Source organism: Carcharodon carcharias, chromosome 10 (assembly GCF_017639515.1).
Source record: "Carcharodon carcharias isolate sCarCar2 chromosome 10, sCarCar2.pri, whole genome shotgun sequence".
NCBI lineage: Eukaryota > Metazoa > Chordata > Chondrichthyes > Lamniformes > Lamnidae > Carcharodon > Carcharodon carcharias.
In genome coordinates, this window is record NC_054476.1 from 111,408,941 (window position 1) to 111,434,325 (window position 25,385).

Sequence of the window (25,385 nt, forward strand, 5' to 3'; positions counted from 1 at the left end):
CACACCCTCCCCTTCCACTACCCGGCTCCCCATCAAACACAAGCTCCCCTTCCACTACCTGGCTCCCCATCAGACACACGCTCCTCTTCCACTACCCAGATTTCCATCAGTCACACCCTCCCCAATCACTACAGGGATCACCATCAGTCACACACTCCCCTTCCACTACCCAGCTCCCCATCAGTCATACCCTCCCCTTACACCACCCAGTTCCCTATCAGTCACACACTCCCCTTCCACTACCCAGCTCCCCATCAGTCATACCCTCCCCTTACACCACCCAGCTCCCTATCAGTCACACACTCCCCTTCCACTACCCAACTCCCCATCAGTCATACCCTCCCCTTACACCACTCAGCTCCCTATCAGTCACACCCTCCGCTTCCACTACCCGTCTCCCCATCAGTCACACCCTACCCTTCCGCTACCCAGCTTCCCATCAGTCACACCCTCCCCTTCCACTTTCCGGCTCCACATCAATCACACCATACCCTTCCGCTACCCAGCTTCCCATCAGTCACACCGACCCCTTCCACTGCCTGGCTCCCTATCAGTCACACCTTCCCCTTCCACTACCCGTCTCCCGATCAGACACACCCTCCCCTTCCAACACCCGGCTCCCTATCAGTCACACCTTCCCCTTCCACTACCCGTCTCCCGATCAGACACACCCTCCCCTTCCACTAACCGGCTCCCTATTAGTCACACAATCCGCTTCCACTACCCTGTTCACCATCAATCACACCCTCCTCTTCCAATACCCGGCTCACTATCAGTCACACCCTCCCCATACACTATCCGGCTCCCCATCAGTCACACCCTACCCTTCCACTACCCGGCTCCCCATCAGTCACACCCTCCACTTCCACTACCCATCTCCCCATCAGTCACACCCTCCCCATAAACTACCCCGCTCCCCGTGAGTCACACCCTCCCCTTCCACTACCCTGTTCTCCATCAATCACACCCTCCTCTTCCAATACCCGGCTCACTATCAGTCACACCCTCCTCTTCCATTACTCGTCTCCCCATCAGTCACACCCTCCCCATACACTACCCGTCTCCCCATCAGTCACACCCTACCCTTCCACTACCCTGTTCTCCATCAATCACACCCTCCTCTTCCAATACCCAGCTCACTATCAGTCACACGCTCCGCTTCCACTACCCGTCTCCCCATCAGTCACACCCTCCCCATACACTACCCGGCTCCCCATCAGTCACGCCCTACCCTTTCACTACACGACGTCCGATCAGTCACCCCCTCCCATTCCACTTTCCGGCTCCACATCAATCACACCCGACCCTTCCGCTACCCAGCTTCCCATCAGTCACACCCTCCCCTTCCACTACACGGCTCCCTATCAGTCACACCTTCCCCTTCCACTACCCGTCTCCCGATCAGACACACCCTCCCCTTCCACTAACCGGCTCCCTATTAGTCACACCATCCGCTTCCACTACCCTGTTCACCATCAATCACACCCTCCTCTTCCAATACCCGGCTCACTATCAGTCAAACCCTCCCCATACACTACCCGGCTCCCCGTCAGTCACACCCAACCCTTCCACTACCCGGCTCCCCATCAGTCACACCCTCCACTTCCACTACCCATCTCCCCATCAGTCACACCCTCCCCATAAACTACCCAGCTCCCCGTGAGTCACACCCTCCCCTTCCGCTACCCAGCTCCCCATCAGTCACACCCTCCCCTTCCACTACCCGGCTCCCCATCAAACACAAGCTCCCCTTCCACTACCTGGCTCCCCATCAGACACACGCCCCTCTTCCACTACCCGGATTTCCATCAGTCACACCCTCCCCAATCACTACAGGGTTCACCATCAGTCATACACTCCCCTTCCACTACCCAGCTCCCCATCAGTCATATCCTCCCCTTACACCACCCAGCTCCCTATCAGTCACACACTCCCCTACCACTACCCAGCTCCCCATCAGTCATACCCTCCCCTTACACCACCCAGCTCCCTATCAGTCACACACTCCCCTTCCCCTGCCCAACTCCCCATCAGTCATACCCTCCCCTTACACCACCCAGCTCCCTATCAGTCACACCCTCCCCTTCCACTACCCGGCTCCCTATCAGACACACCCTCCCCTTCCACTATGAAGCACCACATCAGACACATCCTCCCCTTCCACTACCCGGCTCCCCATCAGACACACCCTCCACTTCCACTACCCAGATCTCCATCAGTCACACCCTCCCCATCCACTACCCAGATCTCCATCAGTCACACTGTCCACTTCCACTACGAAGCTCACTATCAGTCACACTCTCCCCTTCCACTACCCGGCTCCCCATAAGTCACACCCTCCCCTTCCACTACCCGGCTCCCCATCAGACACACCCTCACCTTCCACTTTCCGGCTCCCTATCCGTCACACCCTCCCCTTCCACTACACAGCTCCCCATCAGACACACCCACCCCTTCCACTACCCAGCTCACTAACAGTCACACCCACTACCCAACTCCCTAACAGTCACACCCTCACCTTCCACTACCCAGCTCCCCATCACTCACAACCTCCCCTTCCACTACCCAGCTCACTAACAATCACACCCACTACCCAACTCCCTAACAGTCACACCCTCCCCTTCCACTACACGGCTCCCCATCAAACACAAGCTCCCATTCCACAACCCGGATCTCCATCAGTCACACCCTCCCCTTCCACTACCTGGCTCCCTATCAGTCAGACCCTCCCCTTCCACTACCTGGCTCCCTATCAGTCACACCCTCCCCTTCCACTACCCGGCTCCCCATCAGTCACACACTCCCCTTCCACTACCCGGCTCCACAACAGTCACACCCTTCCCTTCCACTACCCGGCTCCCTATCAGTCACACCCTTCCCTTCCACTACCCAGCACCCTAACAGTCACACCCTCACCTTCCACTACACAGCTCCCCATCAGTCACACCCTCCCCTTCCACTACCCAGCTCCCCTTCAGTCACACCCTTACCTTGCACTACCCAGCTCCCCATCATTCACACCCTCCCCATCCACTACCCAGATCCCCATCCGTCACACCCTCCCCTTCCACGACACGGCTCCTGATCAGTCACTCCCTCCCCTTCCACTACCCGGCTCCCTATCAGTCACACCCTCACCTTCCACTACCCAGCTCCCCATCAGTCACACCCTCGCCTTCCACTACACGGATCTCCATCAGTCACACCCTCCCCATCCATTACAGGTCTCTCCATCAGTCACACCCTCCCCTTCCACTACCCGGCTCCCCATCAGCCACACCCACCCCTTCCTCTACCTGTCTCCCTATCAGTCACACCCTCCCCTTCCTCAACCTTGTTCCCTATCAGTCACACCCTCCCCTTCCACTACCTGGCTCCCTATCAGCCACACCCTCCCCTTCCACTACCTGGCTCCACATCAGTCAAACCCTCCCCTTCCACTACCCGGCTCCCCATCAGTCACACACTCCCCTTCCACTACCCGGCTCCACAACAGTCACAACCTTCCCTTCCACTACCCGTCTCCCTACCAGTCACACCCTTCCCTTCCACTACCTGGCTCCCCATTAAACACACGCACCCCTTCCACTACCCGGCTCCACAACAGTCACACCCTCCCCTTTCACTACGCGGCTCCCAATCAGACACACCCTCCCCTTTCACTACGCGGCGCCCAATCATACACACCCTCCCCTTCCACTACCCGGATCTCCATCAGACACACCTTACCCTTCCAATACTCGGCTCCATATCAGTCACACCCTCCACTTCCACTACAGGGCTCTCCATGAGTCACACCCTCCCCTTCCACTGCTTGGCACCCTATCAGTCAATCACTCCCCTTCAACTATAGGGCTCTCCATCAGTCACAGCCTTCCCTTCAACTACAGGGATCTCCATCAGTCAGACCCTCCTCTTCCACTACTCGGCTCCCTATCAGTCACACACTGCCCTTCCACTACCCCGCTCCCCATCAGTCATACCCTCCCCTTACACCACCCAGCTCCCTATCAGACACACCCTCCCCTTCCACTACCCGGATCTCCATCAGTCACACCCTCCCCTTCCACTCCTCGGCTCCCTATCAGTCACACACTTCACTTCAACTACAGGGCTCTCCATCAGTTACACCCTCCCCTTCCACTACGAGGCTCCCTATCAGTCACACCCTCCCCTTCCACTACCCGGCTCCCCATCAGACACACTCTCCACTTCCACTACCCATCTCAACATCAGGCACACCCTCCCCTTCCACGACCTGGCTCCCTATTAGTCACACCCTCCCCTTCCACTACCCTGTTCTCCATCAATCACACCCTCCTCTTCCAATACCCGGCTCACTATCAGTCACACCCTCCGCTTCCACTACCCGTCTCCCCATCAGTCAAACCTTCCCCATACACTACTCGTCTCCCCATCAGTCACACCCTACCCTTCCACTACCCTGTTCTCCATCAATCACACCCTCCTCTTCCAAGACCCGGCTCCATATCAGTCACACCCTCCACTTCCACTACAGGGCTCTCCATCAGTCACACGCTCCCCTTCCACTATTCGGCTCCCTATCAGTCAATCACTCCCCTTCAACTATAGGGCTCTCCATCAGTCACACCCTCCACTTCCACTACTCGGCTCCCTATCAGTCACACACTCCCCTTCAACTATAGGGCTCTCCATCGGTCACAGCCTTCCCTTCAACTATAGGCTCTCCATCAGTCACACTCTCCCCTTCCACTACCAGGCTCCCTATCAGTCACACCCTCCCCTTCCAATACCTGGCACCCCATCAGACACACTCTCCACTTCCACGTGCCGGATCTCCATCAGTCACACCCTCCCCTTCCACTCCTCGGCTCCCTATCAGTCACACACTTCCCTTCAACTACAGGGCTCCCCATCAGTTACACCTTCCCCTTCCTCTACGAGGCTCCCTATCAGTCACACCCTCCCCTTCCACTACCCGGCTCCCCATCAGACACACTCTCCACTTCCACTACCCATCTCTCCATCAGTCACACCCTACCGTTTCACTACCCGACATCCGTTCAGTCACCCCCACCCCTTCCACTTTCCGTCTCCACATCAATCACACCCTACCCATCCGCTACCCAGCTTCCCATCAGTCACATGCTCCCTTTCCACTACCCGGCTCCCTATCAGTCACACCTTCCCCTTCCACTACCCGTCTTCCGATCAGTCATACCCTCCCCTTCCACTACCCAGCTCCCCATCAGTCACACCCTCCCCTTCCACTACCCGGATCTCCATCAGTCACACCCTCCCCTTCCATTACAGGTCTCTCCATCAGTCACACCCACCCCTACCACTACCTAGCTCCCTATCAGTCACACCCTCCCCTTCCACTACCCAGCTCCCTATCAGTCACACCCTCCCCTTCCACTACCCAGCTCCCCATCAGTCACACCCTCCCCATCCACTACCCAGCTCCCAATCAGTCACTCCCTCCCCTTCCACGACACGGCTCCTGATCAGTCATTCCCTCCCCTTCCACTACCCGGCTCCCTATCAGTCACACCCTCACCTTCCACTACCCAGCTCCCCATCAGTCACACCCTCCCCTTCCACTACCCGGCTCCCGATCAGTCACACCCTCCCCTTCCACTACCCGGAACACTATTAGTCACGCCCTCCCCTACAACTACCCGGCTCCCCATCAACCACAAGCTCCCCTTCCACTACCCAGATCTCCATCAGTCACACCCTCCCCATCCATTACAGGTCTCTCCATCAGTCACACCCTCCCCTTCCTCTACCTGACTCCCTATCAGTCACACCCACCCCTTTCACTTCCCGGCTCCTGAACAGTCACACCCTGCCCTTCCACTACCCGGTTCCCTATCAATTACACCCTCCCCTTCCACGACCCGGCTCCCCATCAAACTCAAGCTCCCCTTCCACTACCTGGCTCCCCATCAGACGCACCCTAACCTTCCACTACCCGGCTCCCCATCAGACAAACGCTCCTCTTCCACTACACTGATCTCCAACAGTCACACCCTCCCCAATCACTACAGGGCTCACCATCAGTCACAACCACCCCTTACACTACGAGGCTCACTATCCGTCACACACTCCCCTTCCCCTACCCAGCTCCCCATCAGTCACACCCTCCCCTTCCACTAACCGTCTCTCAATCAGTCACACCCTCCCCTTTAACTACGAAGAACCACATCAGTCAGACCCTCCCCTTCCACTACCCGGCTCCCCATCAGACACACCCTCCACTTCCACTACCCAGATCTCCATCAGTCACACCGTCCATTTCCACTATGAAGCTCACTATCAGTCACACTCTCCACTTCCACTACCCGGCTCCCCATAAGTCACACCCTTCCCTTTCCACTACCCGGCTCCCCATCAGACACACCCTCCCCTTCCACTACCCAGCTCCCTAACAGGCACACCCACTACCCAACTCCCTAACAGTCACACCCTCACCTTCCACTACCCAGCTCCCCATCACTCACACCCTCCCCTTCCACTACCCAGCTCCCCCAACAGTCACACCCTCCCCTTCCACTACACGGCTCCCTATCAGTCACACCCTCCCCTTCCACTACACGGCTCCCGATCAGTCATACCCTCACCTTCCACTACCCGGCACCCTATTAGTCACACCCTCCCCTTCAACTACGCGGCTCCCCATCAAACACAAGCTCCCATTCCACTACCGGGATCTCCATCAGTCACACCCTCCCCATCCATTACAGGTCTCTCCATCAGTCACACCCTCCCCTTCCACTACCCGGCTCCCCATCAGCCACACCCTCCCCTTCCACTACCGGGCTCCCTATCAGCCACACCCTCCCCTTCCACAACCTGGCTCCACATCAGTCACACCCTCCCCTTCCACTACCCGGCTCACCATCAGTCACGCACTCCCCTTCCACTACCCGGCTCCACAAAAGTCACACCCTTCCCTTCCACTACCCAGCTCCCAATCAGACACACCCGCCCCTTCCACTACCCGGATCTCCATCAGACACACCCTCCCCTTCCACTACTCGGCTCCATATCAGTCACACCCTCCACTTCCACTACAGGGCTCTCCATCAGTCACACCCTCCCCTTCCACTACTCGGCTCCCTATCAGTCAATCACTCCCCTTCAACTATGGGGCTCTCCATCAGTCAGAGCCTTCCCTTCAACTACAGGGCTCTCCATCAGTCACACGCTCCCCTTCCACTACCCCGCTCCCCATCAGTCATACCCTCCCCTTACACCACCCAGCTCCCTATCAGACACACCCACCCCTTCCACTACTCGGATCTCCATCAGTCACACCCTCCCCTTCCAGTCCTCGGCTCCCTATCAGTCACACACTTCCCTTCAACTACAGGGCTCTCCATCAGTTACACCCTCCCCTTCCACTACGAGGCTCCCTATCAGTCACACCCTCCCCTTCCACTACCCAGCTCCCCATCAGACACACTCTCCACTTCCACTACCCAGATCTCCATCAGTCACACCCTCCCCTTCCACTACCCGGCTCCATATCAGTCACACCCTCCCCTTCCACTCCTCTGCTCCCTATCAGCCACACACTTGCGTTCAACTACAGGGCTCTCCATCAGTTACACACTCCCCTTCCACTACGAGGCTCCCTATCAGTCACACCCTCCCCTTCCACTACCCGGCTTCCCATCAGACACACTCTCCACTTCCACTAAGCGGATCTCCATCAGTCACACCCTCCCGTTCCACTACCCGACGTCCGATCAGTCACACCCTCCCCTTCCACTACGCGGCTCCTGATCAGTCACACCCTCCCCTTCCACTACGCGGCACCCCATCAAACTCAAGCTCCCCTTCCACTACCTGGCTCCCCATCAGACACACCCTAACCTTCCACTACCCGGCTCCCCATCAGACACACGCTCATCTTCCAATACCTGGATCTCCATCAGTCACACCCTCCCCAATTACTACAGGGCTCACCATCAGTCACAACCACCCCTTCCACTACGAGGCTCATTATCAGTCACACCCTACCCTTCCACTACCCAGCTCCCCATCAGTCACACCCTCCACTTCCACTACCTGGCTCCCCATCAGACACACCCTCCACTTCCACTACCCAGATCTCCAACAGTCACAACCTCCCCTTCCACTACCCAGATCTCCAACAGTCACAACCTCCCCTTCCACTGCAAAGATCACTATCAGTCACACACTCCCCTTCCATTACCCGGCTCCCCTTCCACTTGCCGGCTCCCCATCAGTCACACCCTCCGCTTCCACTACCCAGCTCCCCATCAGTCACACCCTCCGCTTCCACTACCCAGATCCCCATCCGTCACACCCTCCCCTTCCACGACACAACTCCTGATCAATCACTCCTTCCCCTTCCACTACACGGCTCGCGATCAGTCAAACCCTCACCTTCCACTACCCAGCTCCCCATCAGTCACACCCTCCCCTTACAATACACGGCTCCCGATCAGTCACACCCTCCCCTTCCACTACCCGGAATCCTATTATTCACGCCCTCCCCTACAATTACCCGGCTCCCCATCAACCACAAGCTCCCCTTCCACTACCCGGATCTCCATCAGTCACACCCTCCCCATCCATTACAGGTCTCTCCATCAGTCACACCCTCCCCTTCCTCTACCTGACTACCAATCAGTCACACCCTCCCCTTCCACTACCTGGCTCCCTATCAGTCACACCCTCCACTTCCACTACCCGGCTCCCTATCAATCACACCCTCCCCTTCCACTACGAGGCTCCCCATCAAACTCAAGCTCCCCTTCCACTACCTGGCTCCCCATCAGACGCACCCTAACCTTCCACTGCCCGGCTCCCCATGAGACACACGCTCCTCTTCCACTACCCGGCTCACCATCAGTCACGCACTCCCCAATCACTACAGGGCTCACCATCAGTCACAACCAGCCCTTCCACTACAAGTCTCACTATCAGTCACACCCTCCCCTTCCACTACCCAGATCTCCATCAGACACACCCTCCCCTTCCACTACTCGGCTCCATATCAGTCACACCCTCCACTTCCACTACAGGGCTCTCCATCAGTCACACCCTCCCCTTCCACTACTCGGCTCCCTATCAGTCAATCACTCCCCTTCAACTATGGGGCTCTCCATCAGTCAGAGCCTTCCCTTCAACTACAGGGCTCTCCATCAGTCACACCCTCCCTTTCCACTACTCGGCTCCCTATCAGTCACACGCTCCCCTTCCACTACCCCGCTCCCCATCAGTCATACCCTCCCCTTACACCACCCAGCTCCCTATCAGACACACCCACCCCTTCCACTACCCGGATCTCCATCAGTCACACCGTCCCCTTCCAGTCCTCGGCTCCCTATCAGTCACACACTTCCCTTCAACTACAGGGCTCTCCATCAGTTACACCCTCCCCTTCCACTACGAGGCTCCCTATCAGTCACACCCTCCCCTTCCACTACCCAGCTCCCCATCAGACACACGCTCATCTTCCACTACACAGATCCCCATCAGTCACAGCCTCCCCTTCCACTACCCGGCTCCATATCAGTCACGCCCTCACCTTCCACTTCCCAGCTCCCCATCAGTCACACCCTCCCCTTCCACTACACGGCTCCCGATCAGTCACACCCTCCCCTTCCACAACCCGGACCCCTATTAGTCACGCCCTTCCCTACAACTACCCGGCTCCCCATCAAACACAAGCTCCCCTTCCACTACCCGGATGTCCATCAGACACACCCTCCCCTTCCACTACTCGGCTCCATATCAGTCACACCCTCCACTTCCACTACATGGCTCTCCATCAGTCACACCGTCCCCTTCCACTACTCAGCTCCCTATCAGTCAATCACTCCCCTTCAACTATAGGGCTCTCCATCAGTCACACCTTCCGCTTCCACTACTCGGCTCCCTATCAGTCATTCACGCCCCTTCAACTATAGGGCTCTCCAACAGTCACAGCCTTCCCTTCAACTACAGGGCTCTCCATCAGTCACACCCTCCCCTTCCACTACCAGGCTCCCTATCAGTCACACCCTCCCCTTCCAATTCCCGGCACCCCATCAGACACACTCTCCACTTCCATGACCCGGATCTCCATCAGTCGCACCCTCCCCTTACACTACTCGGCTCCCTATCAGTCACACCCTCCCCTTCCACTACCCGGCGCCCGATCAGTCACACCCTCCCCTTCCACTACCCGGCTCCTGATCAGTCACACCCTCCCCTCCCACTACCCGGCTCCCCATCAAACTCAAGCTCCCCTTCCACTACCTGGCTCCCCATCAGACACACCCTAGCCTTCCACTACCCGGCTCCCCATCAGACACACGCTCATCTTCCAATTCCTGGATCTCCATCAGTCACACCCTCCCCAATTACTACAGGGCTCACCATCAGTCACAACCACCCCTTCCACTACGAGGCTCATTATCAGTCACACCCTCCCCTTCCACTACCCAGCTCCCCATCAGACACACCCTCCACTTCCACTACCCAGATCTCCAACAGTCACAACCTCCCCTTCCACTGCAAAGATCACTATCAGTCACACACTCCCCTTCCATTACCCGGCTCCCCTTCCACTTGCCGGCTCCCCATAAGTCACAGCCTCCCCTTCCACTACCCAGCTCCCCATCAGTCACACCCTCCGCTTCCACTACCCAGATCCCCATCCGTCACACCCTCCCCTTCCACGACACAACTCCTGATCAGTCACTCCTTCCCCTTCCACTACACGGCTCGCGATCAGTCACACCCACACCTTCCACTACCCAGCTCCCCATCAGTCACAACCTCCCCTTCCAATACACGGCTCCCGATCAGTCACACCCTCCCCTTCCACTTTCCGGAATCCTATTAGTCACGCCCTCCCCTACAATTACCCGGCTCCCCATCAACCACAAGCTCCCCTTCCACTACCCGGATCTCCATCAGTCACACCCTCCCCATCCATTACAGGTCTCTCCATCAGTCACACCCTCCCCTTCCTCTACCTGACTACCAATCAGTCACACCCTCCCCTTCCACTACCCGGCTCCCGATCAGTCACACCCTGCCCTTCCACTACCCGGCTCCCTATCAATCACACCCTCCCCTTCCACTACGAGGCTCCCCATCAAACTCAAGCTCCCCTTCCACTACCTGGCTCCCCATCAGACGCACCCTAACCTTCCACTACCCGGCTCCCCATCAGACACACGCTCCTCTTCCACTACCCGGATCTCCATCAATCACACCCTCCCCAATCACTACAGGGCTCACCATCAGTCACAACTACCCCTTCCACTACAAGTCTCACTATCAGTCACACCCTCCCCTTCCACTACGAAGCACCACATCAGACAGACCCTCCCCTTCCACTACCCGGTTCCCCATCAGACACACCCTCCACTTCCACTACCCAGATCTCCATAACTCACACCGTCCACTTCCACTGCGAAGCTCACTATCAGTCACACTCTCCCCATCCACTACCCAGCTCCCCATAAGTCACACCCTCCCCTTCCACTACACAGCTCCCCATCAGACACACCCTCCCCTTCAACTACCCAGCTCCCTAACAGTCACACCCACTACCCAACTCCCTAACAGTCACACCCTCCCCTTCCACTACCCTGCTCCCCATCAAACTCAAGCTCCCCTTCCACTACCCGGCTCCCCATCAGACACACCCTAACCTACCACTACCCGGATCCCCATTAGACACACGCTCATCTTCCACTACCCGGATCTCCATCATTCACACCCTCCCCAAATACTACAGGGCTCACCATCAGTCACAACCACCCCTTCCACTACGAGGCTCATTATCAGTCACACCCTCCCCTTCCACTACCCAGCTCCCCATCAGTCACACCCTTCCCTTCCACTACCCGGCTCCCCATCAGACACACCCTCCACTTCCACTACCCAGATCTCCATCAGTCACACCCTCCACTTCAACCACCCAGATCTCCAACAGTCACAACCTCCCCTTCCACTACGAAGATCACTATCCTTCACACACTCCCCTTCCATTACCCGGCTCCCCTTCACTTCCTGGCTCCCCATAAGTCATACCCTTCCCTTCCACTACCCGGCTCCCCATCAGACACTCCCTCCCCTTCCACTACTCAGCTCCCTAACAGTCACAACCCCACCATCCACTTCCCAGCACCCCATCAGTCACACCCTCCCATTCCACTACCCAGCTCGCCATCAGACACACCCTCCCCTTCCACTACCCAGCTCCCCATCAGTCACACCCTCCCCTTCCACTACCCAGCTCCCCATCAGTCACACCCTCCCCATCCACTACACAGATACCCATCCGTCACACCCTCCCCTTCCACGACACGGCTCCTGATCAATCACTCCCTCCCCTTCCACTACACGGCTCCCGATCAGTCACACCCTCCCCTTCCACTACCCGGCTCCCTATCAGTCACGTCCTACCCTACAACCACCCGGCTCCCATCAAACACAAGCTCCCCTTCCACTACCCGGATCTCCAACAGTCACACCCTCCCCATCCATTACAAGTCTCTCCATCAGTCACACCCTCCCCTTCCTCTACGTGACTCCCTATCAGTCACACCCTCCCCTTCCACTACCCGGCTCCCAATCAGTCACACCCTGCCCTTCCACTACCCGGCTCCCTATCAATCACACTCTCCCCTTCGACTACCCGGCTCCCCATCAGACACACGCTCCTCTTCCACTACCCGGATCTCCATCAGACACACGCTCCTCTTCCACTACCCGGATCTCCATGAGACACGCGCTCCTGTTCCACTACAGGGCTCACCAGCAGTCACAGCCACCCCTTCCACTACGAGGCTCACTATCAGTCACACCCTCCCCTTCCACTACGATGCACCACATCAGTCAGACCCTCCCTTTCCACCACCCGGCTCCCCATCAGACACACCCTCCACTTCCACTACCCAGATCTCCATCAGTCACACCGTCCACTTCCACTACGAAGCTCACTATCAGTCACACTCTCCCCTTCCACTACCCGGCTCCCCATAAGTCACACCCTCCCCTTCCACTACCCGGCTCCCCATCAGACACACCCTCCCCTTCCACTATCCGGCTCCCTATCAGTCACACCCTCCCCTTCCACTACACAGCTCCCCATCAGACACACCCTCCCCTTCCACTACCCAGCTCCCTAACAGGCACACCCACTACCCAACTCCCTAACAGTCACACCCTCACCTTCCACTACCCAGCTCCCCATCAGGCACACCCTCCCCTTCCACTACCCAGCTCCCCCATCAGTCACACCCTCCCCTTCCACTACACGGCTCCCGATCAGTCATACCCTCCCCTTCCACTACCCGGCTCCCTATCAGTCACACCCTCCCCTTCCACTACACGGCTCCCGATCAGTCATACCCTCCCCTTCCACTACCCGGCACCCTATTAGTCAGGCCCTCCCCTTCAACTACCCGGCTCCCCATCAAACACAAGCTCCCATTCCACTACCCGTCTCTCCATCAGTCACACCCACCCCTACCACTACCCGGCTCCCCATCAGCCACACCCTCCCCTTCCTCTACGTGGCTCCCTATCAGTCATACCTTCCCCTTTCTCTACCTGGCTCCCTATCAGCCACACCCTCCCCTTCCACTACCCGGCTCCACTTCTGTCACACCCTCCCCTTCCACTACCCGGCTCCCCATCAGACACACCCTCCCCTTCCACTACCCGGCTCCCCATCAGTCACACCCTCCCCTTCCACTACACAGCTCTCCATCAGACACACCCTCCCCTTCCACTACCCAGCTCCCTAACAGGCACACCCACTACCCAACTCTCTAACAGTCACACCCTCACCTTCCACTACCCAGCTCCCCATCAGACACACCCTCCCCTTCCACTACCCAGCTCCCTAACAGGCACACCCACTACCCAACTCCCTAACAGTCACACCCTCACCTTCCACTACCCAGCTCCCCATCAGTCACACCCTCCCCTTCCACTACCCAGCTCCCCCATCAGTCACACCCTCCCCTTCCACTACACGGCTCCCGATCAGTCATACCCTCCCCTTCCACTACCCGGCACCCTATTAGTCACGCCCTCCCCTTCAACTACCCGGCTCCCCATCAAACACAAGCTCCCATTCCACTACCCGGATCTCCATCAGTCACACCCTCCCCATCCATTACAGGTCTCTCCATCAGTCACACCCACCCCTACCACTACCCGGCTCCCCATCAGCCACACCCTCCCCTTCCTCTACGTGGCTCCCTATCAGTCATACCCTCCCCTTTCTCTACCTGGCTCCCTATCAGCCACACCCTCCCCTTCCACTACCCGGCTCCACTTCTGTCACACCCTCCCCTTCCACTACCAGGCTCCACATCAGTCACACACTCCCCTTCCACTACCCGGCTCTCCATCAGTCACACACTCCCCTTCCACTACCCGGCTCCCCATCAGTCACACACTCCCCTTCCACTACCCGGCTCCACAACAGTCACACCCTCCCCTTGCACTACGCGGCTCCCCATCAGTCACACCCTCCCCTTCCACTACCCGGCTCCCTATCAGTCACACCCTTCCCTTCCACTACCTGGCTCCCCATTAAACACACGCACCCCTTCCACTACCCGGCCCCACAACAGACACACCCTCCCCTTTCACTACGCGGCTCCATATCAGTCACACCCTCCACTTCCACTACAGGGCTCTCCATCAGTCACACCCTCCCCTTCCACTACTCGGCTCCCTATCAGTCAATCACTCCCCTTCAATTATAGGGCTCTCCATCAGTCACAGCCTTCCCTTCAACTACAGGGCTCTCCATCAGTCACACCCTCCCCTTCCACTACCAGGCTCCCTATCAGTCACACCCTCCCCTTCCAATACCCAGCACCCCATCAGACACACTCTCCACTTCCACGACCCGGATCTCCATCAGTCACACCCTCCCCTTCCACTACTCGGCTCCCTATCAGTCACAATCTTCCCTTCCACTATCCCGCTCCCCATCAGTCATACCCTCCCCTTACACCACCCAGCTCCCTATCAGAAACACCCTCCCCTTCCACTACCCGGATCTCCATCCGTCACACCCTCCCCTTCCACTCCTCGGCACCCTATCAGTCACACACTTCCCTTCAACTACAGGGCTCTCCATCAGTTACACCCTCCCCTTCCACTACGAGGCTCCCTATCAGTCACACCCGCCCCTCCCACTACCCGGCTCCCCATCAAACTCAAGCTCCCCTTCCACTACCTGGCTCCCCATCAGACACACCCTAACCTTCCACTACCCGGGTCCCCATCAGACACACGCTCATCTTCCACTACCCAGATCTCCATCAGTCACACCCTCCCCAATTACTACAGGGCTCACCATCAGTCACCACCACCCCTTCCACTACGAGGCTCATTATCTGTCACACCCTCCCCTTCCACTACCCGGCTCCCCATCAGACACACCCTCCACTTCCACTACCCAGATCTCCAACAGTCACAACCTCCCCTTCCACTACGAAGATCACTATCAGTCACACACTCCCCTTCCATTACCCGGCTCCCCTCCCACTACCCGGCTCCCCATCAAACTCAAGCTCCCCTTCCACTACCCGGCTCCCCATCAGACACACCCTCCCCTTCCACTACCCAGCTCCCTAACAGTCACACCCTCACCTTCCACTACCCAGCTCCCCATCAGTCACACCCTCCCCTTCCACTACCATGCTCGCCATCAGTCACACCATCACCTTCCACGACACGGCTCCTGATCAGTCACTCCCTCCCCTTCCACTACACGGCTCCCGGTCAGTCACACCCTCCCCTTCCACCACCCGGAGCCCTATTAGTCACGCCCTCCCCTACAACTCCCCGGCTCCCCATCAAACACAAGCTCCCCTTCCACTACCCGGATCTCCATCAGTCACACCCTCCCCATCCATTACAGGTCTCTCCATCAGTCACAACCTATCCTTCCTCTACCTGACTCCCTATCAGTCACATCCTCCCCTTCCACTACCTGACTCCCTATCAGTCACACCATCCCCTTCCACTACCTGGATCTCCATCAGACACACCCTCCCCTTCTACTACTCGGCTCCATATCAGTCACACCCTCCACTTCCACTACAGGGCTCTCCATCAGTCACACCCTCCCCTTCCACTACTCGGCTCCCTATTTGTCACACACTCCCCTTCAACTATAGGGCTCTCCAGCAGTCACACCCTCCCCTTCCACTACTCGGCTCCATATCAGTCACACCCTCCACTTCCACTACAGGGCTCTCCATCAGTCACACCCTCCCCTTCCACTATTCGGCTCCCTATCAGTCACACACTCCCATTCAACTATAGGGCTCTCCATCAGTCACACCCTCCCCTTCAACTACAGGGCTCTCCATCAATCACACCGTCCCCTTCCACTACCCGGCTCGCAATCAGACACACTCTCCACTTCCACTACCCGGTTCCCCATCAGTCATACCCTCCCCTTACACCACCCAGCTCCCTATCAGACACAGCCTCCCATTCCACTACCCGGATCTCCATCAGTCACACACTCCCCTTCCACTCCTCGGCTCCCTATCAGTCACACACTTCCCTTCAACTACATGGCTCTCCATCAGTCACACCCTCCCCTTCCACTACGAGGCTCCCTATCAGTCGCACCCTCCCCTTCCACTACCCGGCTTCCCATCAGTCACACCCTCCCCTTCCTCTACCTGGCTCCCCATTAGTTACACACTCCCCTTCCACTCCCTGGCTCCCCATCAAACACACGCACCCCTTCCACTACCCGGCTCCCCATCAGACACATCCTCCCCTTCCACTACCTGGCAACATCAGACACACCCTCCTCTTCCACTGCCCGGATCTCCATCAGTCACACCCTCCCCTTACACCACACAGCTTCCCATCAGTCACACACTCCCCTTCCACTAACCGTCTCCCCATCAAACACACCCTCCCCTTCCACTATACGGCTCCTGATCGGTCAGACCCTCCCCTTCACCAACCCAGCTCGCTATCACTCACACCCTCCCCTTCCACTATCCGACTCCTGATCGTTCACACCCTCCCCTTCCACCCCCCGGCTCCCCATCAAATACACGCTCCCCTTCCACTACCCGGCTCCCAATCAGAAACACCCTCCCCTTCCACTACCCGGCTCCCCATCAGTCACACACTCCCCTTCAACTACCCGGTGCCCCATCAGACACATCCTCCCCTTCCACTACCTGGCTCTCCATCATTCACACCCTCCCCTTCCACTATGCGTCTCCCCATCAGACACACCCTCCCCTTCTTCTGCCCATCTTTCCATCAGACACACTCTCCCCTTCCACTGCCCGTCTCTCCATCAGACACACTCTCCCCTTCCACTGCCCGTCTCTCTATCAGTCACACCCTCCCCTTCCACTAACCGGCTCCCCAACAGACACACCCTCCCATTCCACTACCCAGCTCCCCATCAGTCATACCCTCCCCTTCCACTTCCCAGCTCCCCATCAGCCACACCCTCCCCTTCCACTACCCAGCTCCCTATCAATCACACCCTCCCCTTCCACTGCCCGGCTCCCCATTAGTCACACCCTCCCCTTCCACTACCCGGCTCCCTATCAGTCACACCCTCCCCTTCCACTACCCGGCTCCCTATCAGTCACACCCTCCCCTTCCACTCCCCAGCTCCCTATCAGTCACACCCTCCCATTCCACTACCCAGCTCCCCATCAGTCATACCCTCCCCTTCCACTACCCAGCTCCCCATCTGCCACACCCTCCCCTTCCACTACCCAGCTCCCCATCTGCCACACCCTCCCCTTCCACTACCCTGCTCCCCATCAGCCACACCCTCCCCTTCCACTACCCAGCTCCCTATCAATCACACCCTCCCCTTCCAAAGCCCGGCTCCCCATTAGTCACACCCTCCTCTTCCACTAACCAGCTCCCTATCAGATACACCCTCCACTTCCACTAACACGCTCCCCAGTAGTCACACCCTCCCCTTCCACTACCCGGCTCCCAGTCAGCCACGCCGTCCCCTTCCACTACTCGGCTCCCCATCAATCACACCCTCCCTTTCTCTAGCTGGCTCCCTATCAGACACACCCTCCCCTTCCACTACCCGGCTCTCCATCAGACACACCCTCCCCTTCCACTACCCGGCTCCCCATCAGACACACCCTCCCCTTCCACTACCCGGCTCCCCATCAGTCACACCCTCCCCTTGCACTGCCCGGCTCCCTATCAGTCACACCCTCCACTTCCACTACCCTGCTCCTCATCAGACACACCCTACCCTTCCACTATCTGGCTCCACATCAATCACACCCTCCATTTCCACTACCCGGCTCCCTATCAGTCACACCCTCCCCTTCCACTACCCGGCTCCCTATCAGTCAAACCCTCCCCTTCCACTACCCGGCTCCCTATCAGTCACACCCTCCCCTTACACTACCCGGCTCCCTATCAGTCACAAACTCACGTTCCACTACCCGACTCCCCATCAGACGCACCCTCCCCTTCCACTACCCAACTCCCCATCAATCACACCCTCCCCTTCCACTACCCGGCTCACTATCAGTCACACATTCCCCTTCCACTACCCAGCTCCCAATCAGACACATCCTCCCTGTCCACTACCTGGCTCCCTATCGGTCAACACTCCCCTTCCACTACCTAGCTCCGGATCAATCACAACTTCCGCTTCCACTACCCGGCTTCCCATCAGTCACACACTCCCCTTCCAATCCCCGGCTACCTATCAGTCACACCCTCCCCTTCCAGTACCTGGGTCCCCATCAGACACACCCTCCCCTTCCACTCCCCAGCTCCCTATCAGTCACACCCTCCCCTTCCAGTACCTGGGTCCCCATCAGACAAACCCTCCCCATCCACTACCCGGCTCCCTATCAGTCACACCCTTCCCTTCCACTACACGGATCTCCATCAGACACACCCTCCCCTTCAACTACCCGGCTCCCTATTAGTCACACCCTCCCCTTCCACTACCCTGTTCTCTATCAATCACACCCTCCTCTTCCAATACCCGGCTCACTATCAGTCACACCCTCCGCTTCCACTACCCGTCTCCCCATCAGACACACCCTCCCCTTCCACTACCCGGCTCCCCATCAATCACATCCTCCTCTTCCAATACCCGGCTCACTATCAGTCACACCCTCCGCTTCCACTACCCGTCTCCCCATCATTCACACCCTACCCTTCCACTACCCGACGTCCGATCAATCACACCCTCCCCTTCCACTGCCGGGCTCCCAGTCAGTCACGCCCTCCCCTTCCACTACTCAGCTCCCCATCAATCACACCCTCCCCTTCCACTACCCGGCTCCCCATCAGACACACCCTACCCTTCCACTATCCGGCTCCACATCAATCACATCCTCCATTTCCACTACCCAGCTCCCTATCAGTCACACCCTCCCCTTCCACTACCCGGCTCCCTATCAGTCAAACCCTCCCCTTCCACTACCCGGCTCCCTATCAGTCACACCCTCCCCTTACACTACCCGGCTCCCTATCAGTCACACCCTCCCCTTACACTACCCGGCTCCCTATCAGTCACACCCTCCCCTTCCACTATCCGACTCCCCATCAGGCGCACCCTCACCTTCCACTACCCAACTCCCCATCAATCACACCCTCCCCTTCCACTACCCGGCTCACTATCAGTCACACCTTCCCCTTCCACTACCCAGCTCCCAATCAGGCACATCCTCCCTGTCCAATACATGGCTCCCTATCGGTCAACACTCCCCTTCCACTACCTTGCTCCGGATCAATCACAACCTCCGCTTCCACTACCCGGCTTCCCATCAGTCACACACTCCCCTTCCAATCCCCGGCTACCTATCAGTCACACCCTCCCCTTCCACTCCCCAGCTCCCTATCAGTCACACCCTTCCCTTCCACTACACGGATCTCCATCAGGCACACTCTCCCCTTCCAATATGAGGCTCCCTATCAGTCACACGCACCCCTTCCACTACCCGTCCAGCCATCAATCACACGCTCCCCTTCCACTACCCGGCTCCCCATCAGACACACCCTCCCCTTCCACTACCCAGCTCCCTATTAGTCACACCCTCCCCTTCCACTAGCCTGTTCTCCATCAATCACACCCTCCTATTCCTATACCCGGCTCACTATCAGTCACACCCTCCGCTTCCACTACCCGTCTCCCCATCAGTCACACACTCCCCATACACTACCCATCTCCCCATCAGTCACACCCTCCCCATACACTACCCGGCTCCCCATCACTCACAGCCTACCCTTCCACTACCCGTCTCCCCTTCAGACACACCCACCCCTTCCACTACTCGGCTCCCTGTTAGTCACAACCTTCCCTTCCACTACCCTGTTCTCCATCAATCACACCCACCTCTTCCAATACCCGGCTCAGTATCAGTCACACCCTCTCCATACACTACCCAGCTCCCCATCAGTCACACCCTACCCATCCAATACCCGGCTCCCCATCAGTCACACCTTCCCCTTCCACTACCCATCTCCCCATCAGACACACCCTCCCCTTCAACTACCCGGCTCACTATCAGTCACACCCTCCGCTTCCACTATCGTCTCCCCATCAGTCACACCCTCCCCATACACTACCCGTCTCCCAATCAATCACACCCTACCCTTCCACTACCGTGTTCTCCATCAATCACATTCTCCTCTTCCAATACCCGGCTCACTATCAGTCACACCCTCCGCTTCCACTACCAGTCTCCCCATCAGTCACACCCTATCCTTCCACTACCCGGCGTCCGATCAGTCACACCATCCCCTTCCACTATCCAACTCCACATCAATCACACCCTCCCCTTCCGCTACCCAGCTCCCCATCGGTCACACCCTCCCCTTCCACTACCCGGCTCCCTATCAGTCACACCTTCCCCTTCCACTACCCGTCTCCCCATCAGACACACCCTCCCCTTCCACTACCTTTTTTTCCATCAATCATACCCTCCTCTTCCAATACCCGGCTCACTAGCAGTCACACCCTCCCATTACACTACCCGGCTCCCCATCAGTCACACCCTACCCTTCCACTACCCGGCTCCCCATCAGTCACACCCTCCGCTTCCACCACCCATCTCCCCATCAGTCACACCCTCCCCATAAACTACCCAGCTCCCCATGAGTCACACCATCCCCTTCCGCTACCCAGCTCCCCAACTGTCACACCCTCCCCTTCCACTACCCGGCTCCCCATCAAACACAAGCTCCCCTTCCACTAACTGGCTCCCCATCAGACGCATCCTAACCTTCCACTAGCCGGCTCCCCATCAGACACCGCTCCTCTTCCACTACCCGGATCTCCATCAGACACACCCTCCCCTTCCACTACGAAGCACCACATCAGACACAACCTCCCCTTCCGCTACCCGGCTCCCTATCAGCCACACCCTACCCTTCCACTACCCCTCTCCCTGTTAGTCACACCCTTCCCTTCCACTACCCTGTTCTCCATCAATCACACCCTCCTCTTCCAATACGCGGCTCACTATCAGTCACACCCTCTCCATACACGACCCGGCTCCCCATCAGTCACACCCTACCCATCAAATACCCGGATCCCCATCAGTCACAACTTCCCCTTCCACTACCCATCTCCCCATCAGACACACCCTCCCCTTCCACTACCCAGAACTCCATCAGTCACACCCTACCCTTCCACTACCCAGCTCCCCATCAGTTACACCCTCCCCTTCCGCTACCCTGCTCCCAATCAGTCACACCCTCCCCTTCCACTACTCGGCTCCCTATCAGTCACACCCTCCCCTTTCACTACCCCGCTCCCCATCAGTCATACCCTCCCCTTCAACCACCCAGCTCCCTATCAGTCACACACTCCCCTTCCACTACCCAGCTCCCCATCAAACACAAGCACCCTTTCCACTACCTGGTTCCCCATTAAACTCACCCTACCCTTCCACTACCTGGCTCCCCATCAGTCACACCCTCCCCTTCCACTACCCGGCTCCCCATCAGTCCCACACCCCCCTTCCAATACCCAGCTCCCTGTCAGTTACAACCTCCCCTTCCGCTACCCGGCTCCCTATCAGCCACACCCTACCCTTCCACTACCCCTCTCCCTGTTAGTCACACCCTTCCCTTCCACTACCCTGTTCTCCATCAATCACACCCTCCTCTTCCAATACGCGGCTCACTATCAGTCACACCCTCTCCATACACGACCCGGCTCCCCATCAGTCACACCCTACCCATCAAATACCCGGATCCCCATCAGTCACAACTTCCCCTTCCACTACCCATCTCCCCATCAGACACACCCTCCCCTTCCACTACCCTGTTCTCCATCAATCACACCCTCCTCTTCCAATACCCGGCTCACTATCAGTCACACCCTCCGCTTCCACTACCCATCTCCCCATCAGTCACACCCTCCCCATACACTACCCGTCTCCCAATCAGGCACACCCTACCCTTCCACTACCCTGTTCTCCATCAATCACATCCACCTCTTCCAATACCCGGCTCACTATCAGTCACACCCTCCGCTTCCACTACCCGTCTCCCCATCAGTCACACCCTCCCCTTCCACTACCCGTCTCCCCATCAGTCACACCCTCCCCTTCCACTACCCGGCTCCCTATCAGTCACAAATTCACCTTCCACTACCCGGCTCCCAGTCAGTCATGCCCTCCCCTTCCACTACTCAGCTCCCCATCAATCACACCCTCCCTTTCTCTAGCCAGCTCCCCATCAGACACACCCTCCCATTCCACTACCCGACACCCCTTCAGATACACCCTCCCCTTCCACTCTCCGGCTCACTATCACTCACAACCTCCCCTTCCACCCCCCGGCTTCCCATCAAACACACCCTCCCCTTCCCTACCCGGCTCCCTATCACTCACACCCTCCCCTTCCCTACCCGGCTCCCTATCACTCACACCCTCCCCTTCCACCCCCCGGCTCCCCATCAGTCACACCCTCCCCTTCCACTACCCGGCTCCCTATCAGTCACACCCTCCACTTCCACTACCCAGCTCCCCAACAGACACACCCTCCCCTTCCACTGCCCGGCTCCCAGTCAGTCAAGCCCTCCCCTTCCATTACTCAGCTCCCCATCAATCACACCCTCCCCTTCCACTACCCAGCTCCCCATCAGTCACACCGTCAGCTTCCACTACCCAGCTCCCCATCAGTCACACCAACCCCTTCCACTACCCGGCTCCCTATCAGTCACACCCTCCCCTTCCACTACCCAGCTCCCCATCAGTCACACACTCCCCTTCCACTATCCAGCTCCCCATCTGCCACACCCTCCCCTTCCACTACCCAGCTCGCTATCAGTCACACCCTCCCCTTCCACTGCCCGGCTCCCCATTAGTCACAGCCTCCTCTTCCACTACCCAGCTCCCTATCAGATACATCCTCCACTTCCACTAACCCGCTCCCCAACAGTCACACCCTCCCCTTCCACTACACTGCTCCCCATCAGTCACACCCTCCCCTTCCACTAGCCGGCTCCCTATAAATCACACCCAGCCTTTCCACTACCCGTCTCCCCATCAATCACACCCTCCCCTTCCACTACCTGGCTCCCTATCAGTCACAAACTCACCTTCCACTTCCCGGCTCCCAGTCAGTCACGCCCTCCCCTTCCACTACTCGGCTCCCCATCAATCACACCCTCCCTTTCTCTAGCCGGCTCCTTATCAGTCAAACCCTCCCCTTCCACTACCCGGCACCTTTTCAGACACACCCACCCCTTCCACTACCCAGCTCCCTATCAATCACACCCTCCCCTTCCACTAACCGGCTCCCTTTCAGTCACACCCTCCCCTTCCATCCCCCCGCTCCCCATCAAACAGATGCTCCCCTTCCACTAGCCGGCTCCCCATCAGACACACCCTCCCATTCCACTACCCGACACCCCTTCAGATACACCCTCCCCTTCCACTCTCCGGCTCACTATCACTCACACCCTCCCCTTCCACCGCCCGGCTCCCCATCAAACAAACGCTCCCCTTCCACTACCTGGCTCCCCATCAGACACACCCTCCCCTTCCCAACCCGGCTCCCCATCAAACACTCGCTCCCCTTCCAATGCCCGGCTCCCTATCAGACACACTCTCCGCTTCCACTACCCGGCTCCCCATCAGACACATCCTCCCCTTCCACTACCTGGCTCCCCATCAGTCACACCCTCCCCTTCCACTACCCGGCTCCCCATCAGACACACTCTCCCCTTCCACTATCCGGCTCCCCATCAATCACACCCGCCCCTTCCACTGCCCGGCTCCCAGTCAGTCACGCCCTCCCCTTCCTCTACTCAGCTCCCCATCAATCACACCCACCCCTTCCACTACCCTGCTCCCCATCAGACACACCCTCCCCTTCCACTATCCGGCTCCACATAAATCACACCCTCCATTTCCACTACCCGGCTCCCTATCAGTCACACCCTCCCCTTCCACTTCCCGGCTCCCTATCAGTCACACCCTCCCCTTCCACTACCCGGCTCCCTATCAGTCACACTCTCCCCTTCCACTTCCCGGCTCCCTATCAGTCACACCCTCCCCTTCCACTACCCGGCTCCCTATCAGTCACACCCTCCCCATCCACTACCCGGCTCCCTATCAGTCACACCCTCCCCTTCCACTACCCGGCTCCCTATCAGTCACACACTCCCCTTCCACTACCCGGCTCCCTATCAGTCACACCCTCCCCTTCCACTACCCGGCTCCCTACCAGTCACACCCTCCCCTTCCACTAACCAGCTCCCCATCAGACACACCCTCCCTTCCACTTCCCAGCTCCCTTTCAGTCATACCCTCCCCTTCCAATACCCGGTTCCCCATCAGTCACACACTCCCCTTCCACGACCCGTCTCCCAATCAATCACTTCCTCCCCTTCCACTACCCGACTCGCTATCAGTCACAAACTCACCTTCCACTACCCGGCTCCCAGTCAGTCACGCCCTCCGCTTCCACACTTCGGCTCCACATCAATCACACCCTCCCTTTCCGCAACCCAACTCCCCATCAATCACACCCTCCCTTTCACTAGCCGGCTCTCTATCAGTCAAACCCTCCCCTTCCACTACACGGCACCTTTTCAGACAAACCTACCCCTTCCACTACCCAGCTCCCTATCAGTCACACCCTCCCCTTCCAATACCCAGCTCCCCATCAGTCACACCCTCCCCTTCCACTACCTAGCTCCCCATCAGTCACACCCACCCCTTCCACTACCCGGCTCCGTATCAGTCACACCCTCCCCTTCCACTACCCGGCACCCCATCAGACACACCCTCCCCTTCCACTACCCGGCTCCCCATCAAACACACGCTCCCCTTCCACTACCCGGCTCCCCATCAGACACACCCTCCCCTTCCACTACCCGGCTCCCCATCAGACAC